The sequence below is a fragment of the Corvus moneduloides genome, chromosome 1, assembly GCF_009650955.1.
Source record: "Corvus moneduloides isolate bCorMon1 chromosome 1, bCorMon1.pri, whole genome shotgun sequence".
NCBI lineage: Eukaryota > Metazoa > Chordata > Aves > Passeriformes > Corvidae > Corvus > Corvus moneduloides.
Genome location: NC_045476.1, coordinates 117038905 through 117055873, shown reverse-complemented (window position 1 = coordinate 117055873; position 16969 = coordinate 117038905). Strand labels below are relative to the sequence as shown.

The 16969-nt window shown below is 39.0% G+C and overlaps 1 long non-coding RNA gene across 2 annotated transcripts; it reads right to left on the bottom strand.

The window, feature by feature from the left end:
• Nucleotides 1-11544: 11544 nt before the first annotated feature.
• LOC116451042 lies at nt 11545-16585 on the bottom strand. Of its 2 annotated transcripts, XR_004243073.1 has the most exons (3): nt 16495-16585; nt 14951-15033; nt 11545-11621 (listed from the first exon to the last, which is right to left on the bottom strand). It is a non-coding gene; the product is annotated as an uncharacterized LOC116451042 (long non-coding RNA). The 2 variants fall into 2 exon arrangements; XR_004243072.1 differs by lacking the exon at nt 16495-16585 and having other exon boundaries at nt 14951-15187.
• Nucleotides 16586-16969: the final 384 nt, after the last annotated feature.

Genomic DNA, 16969 nt, shown 5'->3' with positions numbered 1-16969 from the left:
CAGGGTTTTTTATGGAAGACAAAGTTATACTGTAGATTGAAGATTATTTGGAACAGAAAATAAGATATCTTGAAAGTAAGATCTTTAATTTGATTTTAGAAATACTATTATGCTTTCAAAAAATGATACTGCCTTGCATGAACTGCCAGAAGAGGTATTGGAATTTGCAGTTCTGGAGGTGTGCATTTGTTCCTTTTTAACTGATTATGAAAGCATCTGTGACTTGGAGTACTTGCTTGCAGTCACAGACATTTTTCCAGCGGGGTCCATGAAATTAAACAGTGTCTTTAACAAGCAAATTTGAAAGAACAAATAAATTTTTTTTTTTAAAAAATTCAAAAATATCCACTAGAAAATTGCTGATAAATATCAGTAAGAATTAAATAGAAAATCATTCACTGGAGAAGGATAGATGGAAGCAGCTAGTGTTGATTATTTTTATCAGTCTCTTACCCCCTGTACAAATTGGCCTTAAATGGTAGCTTAGTTAGAGCCAAACTGACAGTCTAAGAACATCAAGATGACAACTCATACTCTGTTACTGCTTTTAGTAACTAATTTTAATGGGGTACGTGTTATATAGACTCTATCTGGTTTGTTTCACAGAGCTGGTTCATTTCTTCTCTTAGCCCATTTCTGATGCAAGCCCAAATTCAGGAAAGGATTTACAATTAATTTTAAATAGATGAACAGTGGACCTTTGAAGGACATATTTAGCTTCTTTAAAGCAAGGAGAAGGCTAAAGGACTAGGAATGGATTTACCAGGGTAATAAAAATGTCACACCAGTGCTTCCTTCCACCCTCACACCAACCCCAAGATAAACACTTTATTACCATCTGAAACTGTATGCATGTCTCCAGCTGTGCCATTCCTCATCTCCATGCATAATGGTGGCCCCTCAGTACTTCTCTGATTTGAAACATTTGCTCTTTTGTCCTATGTGGTAAAATTGCAGGATGTGTTTTCTCCCTCTAGCTTTGCAGCCACAGGTTGGCGTGCAAAAGGACTGAGGCATCAGGTAAATTTCAAGACACATTGTCACCAACAGAAGAGACACAAAACAAGGCCTCTTCTGTATTTCAGAACAACATCTTCTTAAATGCCCATTATCTAAATATCCCAGCAACAAGTGAAAAAACCCTATCCCCTTGTTTCCAAACACACGTCCACATTGCATGCATTAAGCCTGTCCTATGAGTTTTAATATACTTTCTAGACATAAATAATAAAAAACATAAAAAGAAAAGAGAAGCCACTCAAGAACCAAAGGATAGAAGGCATATTTCATTTGGAAACAGGTGTCAAATCAGATAGGGGAGGAGAAAGAATGGATTCAGGAACAGGATCTGCAGAGATGAAAACTCTGGTCAAAGAACCAGCAAATACTATAAAAGCTATCAGATACACTGCTTCTAGTGCTGACAAAGATAAAATGAGTTGGTATTCATTTCACATGCATCTTATGGTTGTTGCACACTTACAAATCAGCCCCTCTACTCATATATATCTCTTTTGAGACATAATTTGTGCAGCAACCATTTCCTACTTTTTTTCCCAAATAGATGCAAATCTAAAATACACCCTAGTATAGGAGCTATACAGACTTTAGTACATAATATATTTTATTAAAATACAACGATTCCTTGGCTTTGACAATTCACCGTATGTTTAATTGTTGTTTGAAGTAGATAAAGGGAATCTAAAGCTGTTCTCTCAAGAAAATGTGTTTCTTCCTTGTTGTCAAATGGTAAAGGACACTAATAATGAAGTATTAAAACAAAACAAAAATTGACAACAATGAAAATATATACACCTATTTTACCCAAACTCAAATGCTGCTTGTCACTTCGATGGAAAACAAATTGCAGTACTAACAAAATATTTTCCTTACTGGTATAATGAAGAACCTTCTTTTCAAAGGCAGATGACTGAGATAAGCATTTATTCTGGTGAACCTGGTGTAAAGTGCCCAGATTCTTTAGATAAACATTAAACAATTAACCAGACTGAGTTTCTTTTGAATTTGAAAAATTAGAAGATAATTTAGGGTCTGTAGCATAGCAGCTGCAAAGTTGGACTATGTCACATGTAGGTGATAGAATGAAGCTTATAACAGGAAATCTTATGTTTGAAGCATTGGCATTTACCTACACAGCAGTGGCTTACGCAGCATTCTGCTACTCAACACCACATTCTTAGCTCGTGTTTGGAGGATTTGATAACCCAGAGCTCTGACTGTTTTTGTTCTTCACACCTGCAGGGCTGTGATCTTACTGGCATCACAGAGAAGTAGTGGGATGGCTCCTATGGCTGGAGTGTTGGGAGGGAAGGATGCAGGCTCTTTAGGAAGGACAGGCAAGGCAAACAACAAAGGAGTGTCACCCTCTACATCAGTGATCAGCTGGAGTGCATAGAGCTCTTCCCTGGGATGGACGAGAAGACAACAGAGAGCTTGTGGGTCAGGATCAAAGGGAGGGCAGGGGCAGGTGACTTCATCGTGGGGGTCTGCTACAGGCTGCCAGCCAGTGCCAACCTGAGGCACTCTATAGATAGTTAAGAGCAGCCTCACATTTACAGGTCCTGACCCTAATGGGGAACTTCTGTAGGAGGGTAAACACAGCAGGTCACAGGCAATCCAGGAGGTAACTTCCAAGTGACAGAGGAACCAAAGAGAAGAGGTGCTGTTCTGGACCTTGTTCTCACCAACAAGGAGGTACTGATGAGGAATGTGAAGATCAAGGGCACCCTTGCCTGCAGTGACCATGAATTGGTAGCATTTGAGATCCTCACAGAAGTGAGGAGGGCTAACAGCAAGCTCCCTATCCCGGACTTCAGGAAAACAGACTTGGGCCTCTTCAGAGAGTTGCTTGGTAAGGTACCAGGGAATAAATTCCTGGAAGAAAGAGAGGCCCCAGAAAGCTGGTTAATACTCAGGAAACACCTCGTCTAAATTCAGGAGCAATGTATCCAAACGAAGAGGAAGTCAGGCAAGAACACCGGAAGGCCTGTGTGCATGAACAAGGAGCTCCTTGTTCAAACACAAAAAGAAAGCTTACAGAGGGTGGAAGCCAGAACCTGTAGCCTAAGAGGAACACAAAGAAGTTGTCTGAGATGCCAGAGATCATGTTAGGAAAGGTAAAGCTGTGATAGAATTAAAACTGGCCAGGAATGTCATGGGCAACAATAAAAGTTTCTACAGATATGTTGGTGATAAAACAAAGATTCGGGAAAATGTTCCTCATCTCCAAAAGGAAATGGTTACCTGGAATATGCAGAAGACTGACATGCTCTATGATTCTTTTGTCTCAGTCTTCACTGGCAAGTGCTCCAGCCATACTTGCCCAAGTTGAGAAGACAAAGGCAGGGACTGAGAGAATGAAGAACTTTTGGTTGTAGAAGATCAGGCTCAAGAACATCTAAGGAACCTGAATGTGCACAGTGTGACCAGCAAGTCAAGGAATATGATTCTGTCCTTCTACTCTGCTCTTGTGAGACTCCACCTGTAGCATTGTGTCCAGCTCTGGGGTCCCCAACATAAGAAGGATGTGGACCTGTTGGAAGAAGTCCAGAGGAGGGCCAGGAATATGATCAGAGGACTAGAACACCTCTCTTGTGAAAACAGGCTGAGAATGCTGGGGCTATTCAGCCTGGAAAAGAGAAGAACTGTGAGACTTTATAGAGAAATTATGAATGTTCCATCCCTGGAAGTGTTCAAGGCCAGGGTGGACAAAACTCTGAGCAACCTGGTCTAGTGGAAGGTGTCCCTGCCTATGACAGGATGGGGCTGAATCTAGATGATTGTTAAAGGCCCTTCCAACTCAAACCATGATTCTATGGGAAGTGACTGACTGGTTTTGTCTTTAAATCTTTCAAATTTTTCAGCTGCTGCAGCAGTTAAGATCTGTTCTTTATGCACCAGGTAGGGCATAATCTTCACATCTAGACAAACATTTAAAGGGAAAAGGTGTCAAACTGCATGACTGAAAGCAGTACTAATCATTTATGTATACTGTTTGGAAACAATTCTCAGGTTTGAAAGGTGTCTTTTGAATAAATACAGACCAAGGAAATGTAATCATCAAAAATGACTTAGACATCACCTCTTCAAAAGGAACAAATTATCATCATGACATGTAATAGCTCTTGAACAACATTCACATCCCTGTCAGGGGTTTTAAAAGATTGACAAAACGGGATGTGGATATTAAATTTATTTTTTACCTAAAAAAAAAAACACACATGCACGATAACAGTTTCCTGGCAAGCTGAACTTCACAGTTTTTGTCATTTTTTTACAGGCTGTCTTGATTTATAGGAAGTGTTATCTCCAGTATGCAAGCTACAGTGCAACGGGAACTGCTGTCTCTGGCCATGCACAACTGACCCAGTTCTTTACGTGTGGATATTAAAAGCGAAGGCTCTGGAAATGCTAGCATTCTGTCTCACATCCGGGTTTTGAAAGCTTCACAGCACTCCCAAGTTACAAATCCCAGAAGCAAAAGCTTCCCTGAGACTAACCTTTCCTTTTGGTATCTGTTAAAACAAGAATGAAACCACTTCTGGAGGCTGTTTCTTTCATTCCATATCCTGAGGCTGAAGCCCTGGGTTTGCCCAGGGAGCCCTCTGGCAAGCAACATGGGAAGAGAAAGAACTATGGGAAATTCTCTCCTCCGTCTTGGGAGACCACCTACACAAGGTTGCCCCACTGATCAGAGGTTGAAAGGCTGTGGTTCCGTCTTCTGCCACAGAAATAAGTCCCAAAAATCACACCAGCAGGCTCAGAGCTGACTGGTTCCTCCTCTGCAGCTACAGGCAGCGTGGGAGCCAGGCCACTGACTGCCATGGCCTTGCTTCTCCCTCAGGCAACTTCTTACTTCTCTTTTCTGTTTGTTTGTTGGCTTTTTTCCCAGTGCCAGGGGCAATCCTGAGATGTCAGCAACTCATCACAAGAGAAGTACTTGGGGTTCACTTCTCCTACTCCCACCCATTCTGCTTCTGCTCCTCTGCCCTGGATCCCAGTGAGAAGGGGAAGGGATGGAGCTAAAAGAGTATCTTTTACTTGTTCAGTGCTCTGACCTTTAATACAAGCCAGTTTTTCGTGTGAATAATGTGGATAAACTATTAGCACAGTGTTTCTCTCCACAGTGGTGGCCACTGCCTCGGACCCATAGACATCCCCCTCCCACCTCAAACTGAAATCTGCATGCAGCGTAGAGAAGGTCACAATAATAACAATGGATATATTCCTCAGAGCCTGTTTTCGAAGCACAGGGAATGAATGAAATCCCCATCTGTTGCTTTGTATCCTGCTGTTTTAATCCTCTGAATCACTAGCAGTGAGAAAGGAAGTGCTGGACATGCAAGAGAGCCATCCCAGCTCCTTTCTGTCACACTGCTACAGCCGCAGGAAGAAAAGCCACTCAAGCTGAAAAAGAGGGTGATGGTTACAGAGAAGTCTCTGTGAGGAGTTCTCATCTCTGGAAAGGACTCACTGGTCTGAAATAGCCTGGGACTGTTGCTTTCCAGGTCATGCTACAAGAAGCATTCCTCCGCTCACACCAGTGATGACCATGATATCTTCAGAAAAAGAATTTGTGTCAGCTCTGTAACAAGTGAGGGGAGAGTGTGGTCACCTGCTGTAAGTGTTGACAGCAAATTGCCAGGTTTTCTTACTCTGTTTTTATATTCTGTATTGAAAGAACCTTTGTGTCCATCCCAAAAAGGTAACCTATATGTGCAGACAAGTGGTGACAGTGGTGTGCCTTGGTTTCCCCCTGCCACCCTCCTGTGATGTCACTTACTTTTCAGCTGTTTTTTACTGGCACCGTGCAATACACTTGTGTTTCCCTTGCACAGGCATATCTGCAGCCTAGACACCAACTGTAGCCATAATACTTTCAGCTCAGCTTTAGCCTTTAGGCACTAGCAGCTTTTCTCTCTTTACTAGGGCTGCGAACAGGTGTCCTTTGTTTGTGTTCACTTTGCTTTAGTGTGGAACCTGTGCTACAGGGAGGGAGATGAAGGAAGGGCATGGAAGGGTGATTCAGAAGCGAAGTTGTTAAAAGGTAGACTGGTGTCTCCTCTCAGTCTCAGGTGGATTTCCTTTTGTTTAGTCTAACAGAAGAGAATCATATTTCCTGCTCTGCATGCACAAACAAAAATTTAAGAATACGAAACCTCTCAACAAAGGTGTTGAGAGCTGTGGGCTTAGAGGGAAAAAATGAAACAGGAACAAAGCAGCCCCCTTGCAATCCCAGCTTCCTTGGATGGCACAAAGCATCATAAACAAAGTTCTACAGCTAATATAGTGCTGATACACAGGGATATACAGTACTGCCCATAAAATTAGTCATGTGTTATTGCACAAAGTGGTGTGTTCCATAAGAGCTGCCTATTTAGCAAGCTTGATCAAGAACATTAAATATGAAAATAAGGAAAAACATTTAACATTGTTGAAAAGTAATTAAAAATATATTTCACCATATGCTTCCCTGCCATTACTTCATTTCAGCAAAACAAATGCCTGGAGCATTTATTATCCCCCATCATTTTTTAAAGAGGCCTAATGTTTCCACTTGGCACAGGAGACACACAGATAAAATGAATCAACCCTGAAATGAATTGTGTGAAATGCATTTGTCTGAATTCAAAAAGCTTCCCTGTAGTCAAAAAATGCCTAAGTATTTCCGACCTCTCAAAATGCATACCTCTGAAAAACAACCATTTTTTGCTGGTTTTACACTGTAATCTTTGACACAAAGCCTAAAATGCCTTTAGCTTTATTTGGGTTCTGCTCCAGTTGGAGTCAGTATTAGAAAGTTCATGTTACTAACACAGCTCCTAAACAGCCTTAGTATTAAAAAAGCAAAACAAAATAAAAAAAAAAATTTAAAAGATAAATAAAGTACAACAATACATCAAAAAGCTTTCAAAGCACTAAACTCTTGAGACTGAGTTCATCCACTGTGCAATTATGCTGTTTCCTGCCCTGTGATGCCAGGCATAAATTTGACCACAGGGTTTTAAAGGATGGATTATAAGCAATTTTATTTTAATTCATGGTGGACAGAAGAAAAAGTGATAATCCGAAGAGCTGTAGTTTGCAGGGCTGCATTTTGAGATTTATTTTTGAAAGTGATGTATCTCTTGCCAGTTAAAGGGGGGGGAGAGATATTATTCTTCCGAAGAAAAATGGATTAATAAAATGGCCACTTAAAAAAAAAAGAAAAAGTCCTTGTTTGTGTCAAGTGATGGGAACAACCGTAATAAATGAAAATAATATATAAACACAGCTGGATAAAGATGTTCATGCTGTGTAGTTGATGTGGTAGTTTATTCATTACTGGCACTGAAACACATGCTGTCTCTCTTTGTCTTTATACCAACTCCTTTTGAGCATGTGAAACTTGACCCACCAGCCTGCATAACAAAGCTCTGCCATGCAAGACAACTCACTGGCACTGACCTGGCACGTAGCTGTGAGACAAGTGACCTGAGACAGAAATCAAACACGGCAGATTCTTCCTGGGTGACCGGAGGCAAGGAATGCATTGGAAGTGATGTGAGAAAGCCCTACGATGCCCTGAAATGGTCAGTAATAGTCCCTCCCTTTCTGGGAGCAATGAAGAGAGACAGAAGCAACTGAGGAGGAAAGAGTATATTACATTAGTCAAAAAGATCTGGCTTTTTCTGTCACTTCATGGAAGGAGGCACAGAGAAAAATGTGGTAGGAATCAGGGAAATGTGGATATGGGATTTGGGTCTTTTAGTAGACTCAGCAGGAGCAAACTTTGCCACAGTACCACAAAGCCCATAGCATGTTTTTGCTAGCAAATAACACGTCTTTCCTTCTCCCTTCTTCTATTCCACCCAAGAATGTGTTTCCGTTCAAACACCACATTCTATTCTCATTGGAAAAAAAATATGAAAGTGCAGCACTGGCTTTGAATGACATCTACAAATGGAAAAGCTGGATTGAAATGTTTCAACTGAAAACCACGATGGGGCTTGGTAGCCTGGAAACCCTGGAAACTTCCAACTGAATCATTATCCTTCACTGCTGACCACCATTAAAGAACATGACCGGGAGAAATGTCTAAATATGATCAGATTCACAGTAAAACCACGATAGCTAACAGAACTGTCTACTTTTCAGCAGATGCATTTTTGTTATGGTTCTGTATGACAGAAGCTGGCTCTTCAGTTCAAGCTCCACAGGTGGATTCATTCAGCTCTGGAAGTCCCTTTTTAAGCACACTTTATCAGGCAAGAGGACAATACTGATGCAGAGAGTAAAGGTGTGGACTTGGGGAATGACAGATTTCCATCTTTATCAATGGGACCAAAGTCCTATGCTGATCAATGAATCCCATCAATACCGTAATGTATTTCGAGCACAAGGGTCGTTTTCCCTTCACAGAAGAAAATAATCTGAGTTTGAATAAGCTTCTTTAGCACTTCCAGCTCATGATTTGATCTACTCTTAAAAGTTTTGCTAGCATTACTGAGCAGAACAGGAGTATGAAAAGAAATCACACTTTAAACCAGAATATGCAGACTCAGTTCCTCAAAGAACAGATTTTATTCTGTACTGAAAGAGGAACAGTTTTTCTAATGGAAGTTGCATTTCCACTTCAGAAACATGCTGGTGTGAATGGGTATAGCTATACCGGCAGACGACTGTAGATGTACATAACCCCTCTAAAAGAAATGAAGAATTTAAGTACAGATTCTAAGAAGTTTACTGAAAGTTTGTAAACTGATGTGAGATCTCCAAGTTAAAGAAGTTCTTAAATGCTGCTAGATTAACTACTAAAAAAAAGAACATTTGACTAATTCAGTTAGCTGAAAAATCTTCTATTATTTTATTATGTCTAAAAAAATCTATAATCTTCTAAAGACTCAGCATGGTGGATTTGTAGTATAAAGCTAACAAGAAGATGAAGGAGAAATGTCAATAACATTCGGCATGGCCACTCCCTAGATTATCTGTATATGCCTATCAAAGATATCTCCTACATCCCAGCCCAGGATATATGTCCCAAGGGCCTTTCAGCTTCCAGGACCTTGATATTTAGTAGTACAAAACAGCATCATAACAATGCTATATCAATTCCACAATTAGTGTGCGTATTGTAGATACTAATGCAAGATCTGTTTTAATTAACTAGTATTTTTAGCTACTCAGAATGACTGAAACTCACTTTTCTCCAGAAAGGATGTATATTGCGTTAAGTATAAATTATCTCTATTTTGAGTTTAAGAACCATGCATAAGACTGTTGCTGTCTAGATTGAAAAAAACATATATAAAATTCTGCCTGAAAGAGAATGAATAAATAATTGTCATCTCCTGACAAACATAAAAGCAGAGGAGGAAACACATATGTGATTTGGAAACAGGATTACTCATAGGTTCCGAAGTAATAAATCCAATTACCTTGCTTGATTCATCAATAAATGGGAAAGTAGTATTTGTTTTATTATCAAATTAAGTTATTCTTTGGAAGTAATCCACTTTAAATAATTGTTTCCTAGCATCAAGGAAAAGTAATCAGTAAAAAGGAACATAAAATGTCTTTATACTGCTTTCTGTAAAAGGCTTTTTTCACATTTTTCTGAGCACCAGATTAGTCCATTATAAACAGTGGCAGAGAAATTCAAGGAATCCAGATAAGTAAATGCTGCTTTTATAACATCTTTTGCTCTAACTACATGGCACAGTGATTTAAAAGCAAAAATTCTCACACCCTAGACTCAGAATAAAATGGTCTTCTGGGAACTCTGCAATTCAGATACTGTTGAATTTTCTGTCCTCAGTGAAGCAATGCTGGTGAAACCTTTGACTGCCAGGGCTGAAGTATTCCCAAAAGCATCTTCTACTCACAGGACATTACTCTCTTTGTGCAGAGTACAAAAATATTGGAAAGACTGGTTCACCAATATTGGCACAACAAATACAGGTTCACCTATCTCAGGAGTAATGGTTTAAGCAGAGGTAGAGGGAGGTGGAAAAGCCCACAACAAGCTATCAGTTGTGGCTAAAATATACTCCTGCAATTTTATGACTTATGTGAGCAGAACCTGCAAATGCAATATATGGAGCAAAACAGGGAGAAAATACTTAAAATCTTAACCTTTCTTTTTCTAAATCTCCTTTCTGCAAGGCAGTCGTGTCCTCTACAGTCTTTGAACTCTCCAACAGTAAGGCACCTAGAATGCTGTCTCATGTTCAGAGTTTGTATGCAAAAGAATTAAACATCCCTCTGCTTATTGAAAAGGAAATCATCAATCCCACAAATGCAGACAGGGCTTTTATTTGTCATCAAAGAACTGATTCATCTCATGCAGAGTAAGATTCAACACTTGGATTACAGAGATTATCTGGCAGTGACCAGAAGTTTTTGTATTCACTCTGTTCTAGCAAGACTGGGTTTTTTGTCCATCTGCTTGGGAAGCCTCCACTGTGCTTCTTTGTGAAGAGGTGAATCTACTTACATTGCCATGCTAGACCCACCGGCATAGAGTTTAAGACAAAGCTGTGACTCACTGATGATAAATTAATTTTTAAATGAAAAGTTTTCTCACTTTGGACAAGTCACAGTCTGGAGCAGCCTTCCGACAGCAAATGAACAGTTGTAAACAGGAGCTAAAGGTATTGCTTTATGGTAATGTTTGAGGAAAGCACCATGGTGTGAGAATCTGTTTCCATGACCCAGACACTCCTTTTTGCCCTGTATCATGTGTTTCTAAATTGCTAGGAGCTGCAGGGTTGTACCAGACCACAGGTCTCCAATGAATGTAGCCATTAACCCCTCAGATATACAGGCTGTTCAGCTTCCTACTATTGCATATATTCAAGCTAGGATCTAGCGTAGCAATGGACAAGCCACAGAATCCTTTGGAGTTAATTATTTCAGCACAGCAATCTATTTCTGGGTGTCACTAATACTAATGTGGAGGCTGTATGTACTTGTCTAGGACTGTATTTTTAGCTGGCAGAGACCCATCTGAAGGCATAGTTGGCTGTCTAGAGTTGGAACAAAATGTCAAACCATCCAACATCTAAAAATATTAATCTAATTGCATACTGAAAAGTGATAACTGTGTAAGCAAATACAAATGGATGTCAGATTCAAATTCTGGAATATGCTATTCTATTTTTTCTTGTAATAGGCATAAATCATTTTAATTTTTTAAGATTCAATATCCAAATATTTTTGCATACAGCAGTGAAATATTTTGGTTTAACTTTGAACACATTATGAAATAATTCATTTGAATATTTTACAAAAAAACCACAACCCAGCATCCTAATCCTTTACAAATCCTTTACAAATTTACAAATATTTGCATATTCTTTAAAATAATAATTGTATCTGAAAATACTGAGTTCAATCTCATTAAAAACTCAGGTGTCAGCATGATGATTGGAATTGTGACTATAAACATTATAGAAACATTATAACTGCACATTCTGCTCTGAGTTAGTTTAATCCCACAGTTCCATTTAATTATACTCATTCTCAAATGAGATTGCTGTACCTGAAATTTTGGGAAACCTGTATTCAGTGGAGACTTGTTTAGATCAAAATAACCGATGATGTATCAGAATGAATATCTAGGATAGTCAAATGGAGAGAAAACCAACAGTGATTAAAATAAATGAACAAAGAACAAAACTCATAGATATAAATTAAATCAAATACCTTTAGGCTCCTGTGAAGTCTGAAGCATATCACTACAGGCTAATTTTGGGGAGAAAAATCAGAGGAGGAATTCTGCAGTGATTCTAAATAAAGTATACTGTGAGCACAAGGATTAACTGCAGTGCACTACATGAAAAATTAATCTATTTTTGTCATCTGGATTCTATGACTCCATATTTTTCAGTTCTACTATAAGAGCATTTGTGATATTTTTTCTCCTCTTCACCACACATATATGATTTTTCACTGGGAATTCATTTGAATAACAGATCAAGGGCACCTCTGGAGTGTGTACACAGCAAGACCATATGATCAGGGAGGAGCATTTTCCCTTGCAAAATTCTAAATTCTGAAATCCACTATTATTTCCTCACATGAAGTCCATGGCTCTTTTTCTTTAAGTTGTGCTATGGACAGAACTCAGTGCTGAGGAGACCAGCAATAAGAGACTGAATCTGCAGAGTGAGGACCTGTGTCCCCTAACATTTGAGGGTCTGGCCTGGATGCATCTCTGCTAAAGAAGCCAGAAGAGCTCTGTAGTCCTAGATCTTGTTATGTGCCTCACCTGGAGGGGAACTCTTAACTGGGGAAGACCCAGATTGCTCTGCAACTTTCCTATTCCTGATTTTCTCAAAAAAAGAAAACATGGTTGTGACTGATGTGGGAACTACTGAATGTTTCCATTTGTCTGCAGAGGAGGAAATCAAAGGACCAGAACCCAAAGATAGAGCTTCTGCGACAGGGCAGACTTTGAACCAAATAATTAGAAGTGCTTTGGGCAGAAAAATCTAGCCCTTTCCCACCTCATTTTTAAAATCTGAAATCCCCTAAAAAGGGATTATTAACCTAAAAAGGTTAATAATTTATTTATTAATATTTCCATTATTTGGACTTCTGCTAAGCCACTCATTCCAAATACGTAGCCAAATCCAAATAGGATGTGTGATCCTAGGGCTTCTCATCTCTGGCTTGTCATTTTACAGAACTGGGCAGAACAGAGCAGCAATTAAATAAAACATGAGATTTGTGTTTGAAATGAGAGAAATTATCAAGGCAAACTCAAAATGCACAAACATTTTTGTTAAACAATAGTTTAAAAAACTCGGGGTGATACATAGAGCAATGAGTTTTACTGCCAAAGGTTAAGTTCTGGGTGCATTCATCAGTTCAGACTTCATTATTTCTGAAGCACTTCGTGGGACAGACAAAAAACCTGCCATTATTCTGTCTGAAGATGGTGCCCATGAGGGTGGAACTCACGCCCAGAAGACATCAGAAACCTTAGAACCTCAGTGCTTTCAGAAACCAATGTGGAACTTGTCTTTTACACTCCGTCTTTCCTCAGAAACTCACACAGAGCAATCTCATTTTTCCCACCAGCATAGAGAAAGCAGATAGTCACAGAGACCCCTTTCTGTCTGTGATGAACAGCTGTAGGTCTACAGATGTTGGGTTTCATTTGGCAGAGCGCACCATTGTCTCCTCTGTGTTAAAAGGTGCTGAGCTGGGGTTTGATGTGCTGTTGTTAAGTGGCACAGCTCCATTTGCACTTCTTGGAGGTCTGGACCAGTTTCTCTGTCTGGGTTCGTCCTTTTGCTAGCTGAGCTCAGTGAACTTAGGTTCATACAGAGAGCACAGGCTTTGAAGTTATCTGAGGCAGGTGTCAATGTTATCATCAATAGCACTTCTGACACATGACTTCAACTGGGATTCTAACTGCATTTTTGCCAATACACAATCCTTTAACTTCCTCTAACTTAGCATAATTGCATTACAGGAATTTCAAGGAGTTCTTTGAACCAAGGTACAATTAACATCCTTTCAAAGAACATTCCCACCCAGCATTTACCCTAGGTAAACTTCCTTTCTGAAGAAACAGTCTGTTTAAGTGTAAATCAGCTTTTTCACTTGTGGAAATAGTTTCCAGTCTCTTCTCAAATACACTTTCACACCAAAACCAGTCTGCAAGGCTTTGCATGTTATAAGGTGCATTTTTAGCTAGAAAGCAGATAAAAAATGAAGTTAATTTTAAAGATGTACTTGATTATTAGAAAATGAGTCTCTGCCTCTAGATTACTAGCCCATGAATTCAAGAAAGAAACACTACTGATAATAGATTCCTAGATAAAAGATATCAGTGGTCTTCCACTTTTAATCTAATTATTAATGTGTCCTGAGAAATCCGTACTGCAAGCTTTGGCTGATTGGAAAACAAACAGCGGCTGTAGAAAATGGATGAAAACAAACCTGAATGAAGCAAAGACAGGATTATCCTGTCTTCTGTCCACTGTTGAGCAAAGAGGAGACTTCAGCCTCCAGAGCTGTCATTTCAACACCTCTATATAGAACTAAAATATAAGTTTAGAAAAATCCAAGTGTCTTAATCACTACATGGTGTCATTTAGGATGTCATCTGACATTAGCTAATCATGCACATCCTCTCCACTTCCCTAAGTCAGGCACTGCTACTGAATGGGAGAAGATAAGAACCCCGTTTTAAAGAGATTTTTAAATGACAATGTTTAATTTCTTCATTATTTTTAGGAAAGAAAAACCTTTATAAGCCTTTTAAATAACAATCTACAGCCTTGTGGTAACAGGCAGGCAAGTGTAGGTAAAGGTACTGTGCTTTAAGAAGCTTTGAAATGTCATAACAAATTCTGTCCTTTCCTTTCCATCTAATCATGCTGTGCTCAAGCCATGTAATTTCCAGAGGCAGCCCATTCATGTGCTGTGAACATTTATGAGTTTATACATCATATAGTGTTTATTAGAATTTGGATAGAAAACCAAGAGTTTTAATAGTGAAGCTGTATCACATTTTACTAAACACACAGAGAGAAGAGCTTTAACTACTGCCTCTATTTTTTTTTTTTCCTTGGATTATCAAGGATTAACTTAATGATTTCTGTGGAAAAAAACCTCATAAAAGGAAAGAGAGAAGGAGAGGAGAGTTTTGGTCATATTTAAACAAAAGATATCATTGCTAATAGCTAAGTAGATGTGATGAAAATATAATTTCCACAACTTAGAAGTTCAGTTCAGGTTGTTTTTTTCCCTGAGCCAAATGTTCAGCCTTAGATGTCTTTGCATTGGAGAACTAATAAGCTTCATCTCTTTTCAGAAATATCTGATGCTATGATTAAAATACAACCTCCTTCATCAAAGGTATTTTTAGTCAGGAAAACACTGTTCACAGATAACACATAATCACTTTTGGCTCCCTCAAAATATCACTTACCTGTCAAGCCAGGGTCACAAATTTATTCCTGGACTGCAAGGGAAGCTGGTGCCATTGGATAATCCACTTCCAGAGTTCAGGGCCTGGAATAAGAAATCTTAATGATCTTTAACTTCTGGGTTTAGTGGTTTACACTACATATTTGGATATTTCTTGTTCAAGTCCAAAGGAATAAAAGTGCTTATAAAGTTCATCCTACATCTGGCAAATAGATGGTAGAGGAGATCTAAATCTGTGTTCCGGAACTAATTCTTTCAAAATGGAGTCAAAGGAGGATTTAATCAAGTAGAGTTAATAAATTCACCAAGCCCTTATGATCACTATGGTCATGCTTTTAGAAAAGATTACAAATCTCAAAGACAGCTGCTCTCAAAAAAAAAAAGAAAAAAAAAAAACAGAGAAAAACAAATAAAGCGGAACAAGCTTAAGCTCCCAGAAACTTGTTCCTTGCTGTGCTAGTCCAGATTGTGTCTGGGGTGAGAAGATAAAAAGCACTGGATTCACACTGCTCCAAAATTGAAGGAGAGCAGGGGTGAATCAGGCCATTAAATTTGTAATCAGATCTGTTGATTGTCTGTAGTGCTTTTAGTTCTGCTCTGTTTTAAAATAACTGAAATTTTATTTAAAGAGAGAGCATATGCCTCAAACAGGCTAGCAGTCCTGGAAAGCTGTTTGAAAAAGCTGAATTCTCAGATTGTCAGATAATCTCTTAAAATTTCAATTGAAATTTATCAATTAAAAAATCCATAGGAGAACATTCCTGGGAGAGGTTTCAACCAGTGAGCGTGTCTTTTCCATTAAGATGAATGTCTTCCAACCTATTGCATTAGGGGGGTTCTTGGTTGGGGTTTTTTGTTTGGTTTGTTTGTTTTTCATTTGCACTGACAGATCATACCTGCTGGTGCTTCCTTCTTTCCTTCCCAGTGAAAGAAACAAAAATACCCTAACCTTTCTAAGAATTCATTTAGCCAAAAGGTTCAAATTTTCCAATGAGAGAGAATGGATTGTTCATGCTAAAAAAAAATGTGTTCATTTACCTTTGCTCCTGCTTGTTTCCATAGCAATTTCTTTGTCAGAAAGACATTAAAATGAAACTAATATTTTAAATTACTTATACACAGATATTTTTCCATATGCAGACACACATGAGTTCAGATATGAGGTTAAAAAGTTTTTCAATTGCATACATAACATACTTTGGCATAATTGCCCAAATAAGCATCAATAACAAAGAAGTTAGCAAGTTCTTCCTGGGAATAACCTTAAACAACACTGCTTTAATCATTTGGTGATCAACCTTGGATTGGAAAGAGAGAGCATTATGTATTTCCCCCACAGCTATGGAGTCATTTGTCATGTACATTATGAATATATGGAAAGGACATTCTTTAAACAAAGGCAGCAAGAAATAAAGTCATCTTCAATCACTGTCATGAATACTCTGCTTAATTGCTGATGGCTTTTATTTCACTGCTTTGCAATGCCTAGTCTGCTGTCTTGCAGCCAGGTGTTGCAACAGATCAAAAGCTACAGTGGGCTCTTACCCTTCTCTAGAAGTGCAGAAACAAGAGCAGAACCTGCCAGTTCAGACCAATAACTGCTGCTCGGCGATGACCATGCTACAGGAGGAAGCAGATTTCTCCCTGAGAAGGCACAAGACAAATATCCTTCCCACTCACTCTCCCATGATTGAAATTGCTACATCTTTCTCTTACACATGACTCTTACAATCACAGCTCATTATCCTTGACCTGTCCTTAATGCTGTGCCTAGGGAAAGGGCTGAATAGACTTTTTGACTGCCCTGTTCCCACAGAAAACTTGTTTTTTCTGTGAGAAGCCATATAGTTTTTTAAAGTGTCTACCTTGACAATTCCAAGAGACCTTGGCTGTATCAGGAAAGAGTTTTGCTCTTTTGAAAGAAATATTCCCCAGCCTTGACAAGAAGTAAATATATCACCTAAAGCTACCTCTGCTTTTATCTTGTGTTTGACATCCAAAAGGAGATCTAGAGTGTGTG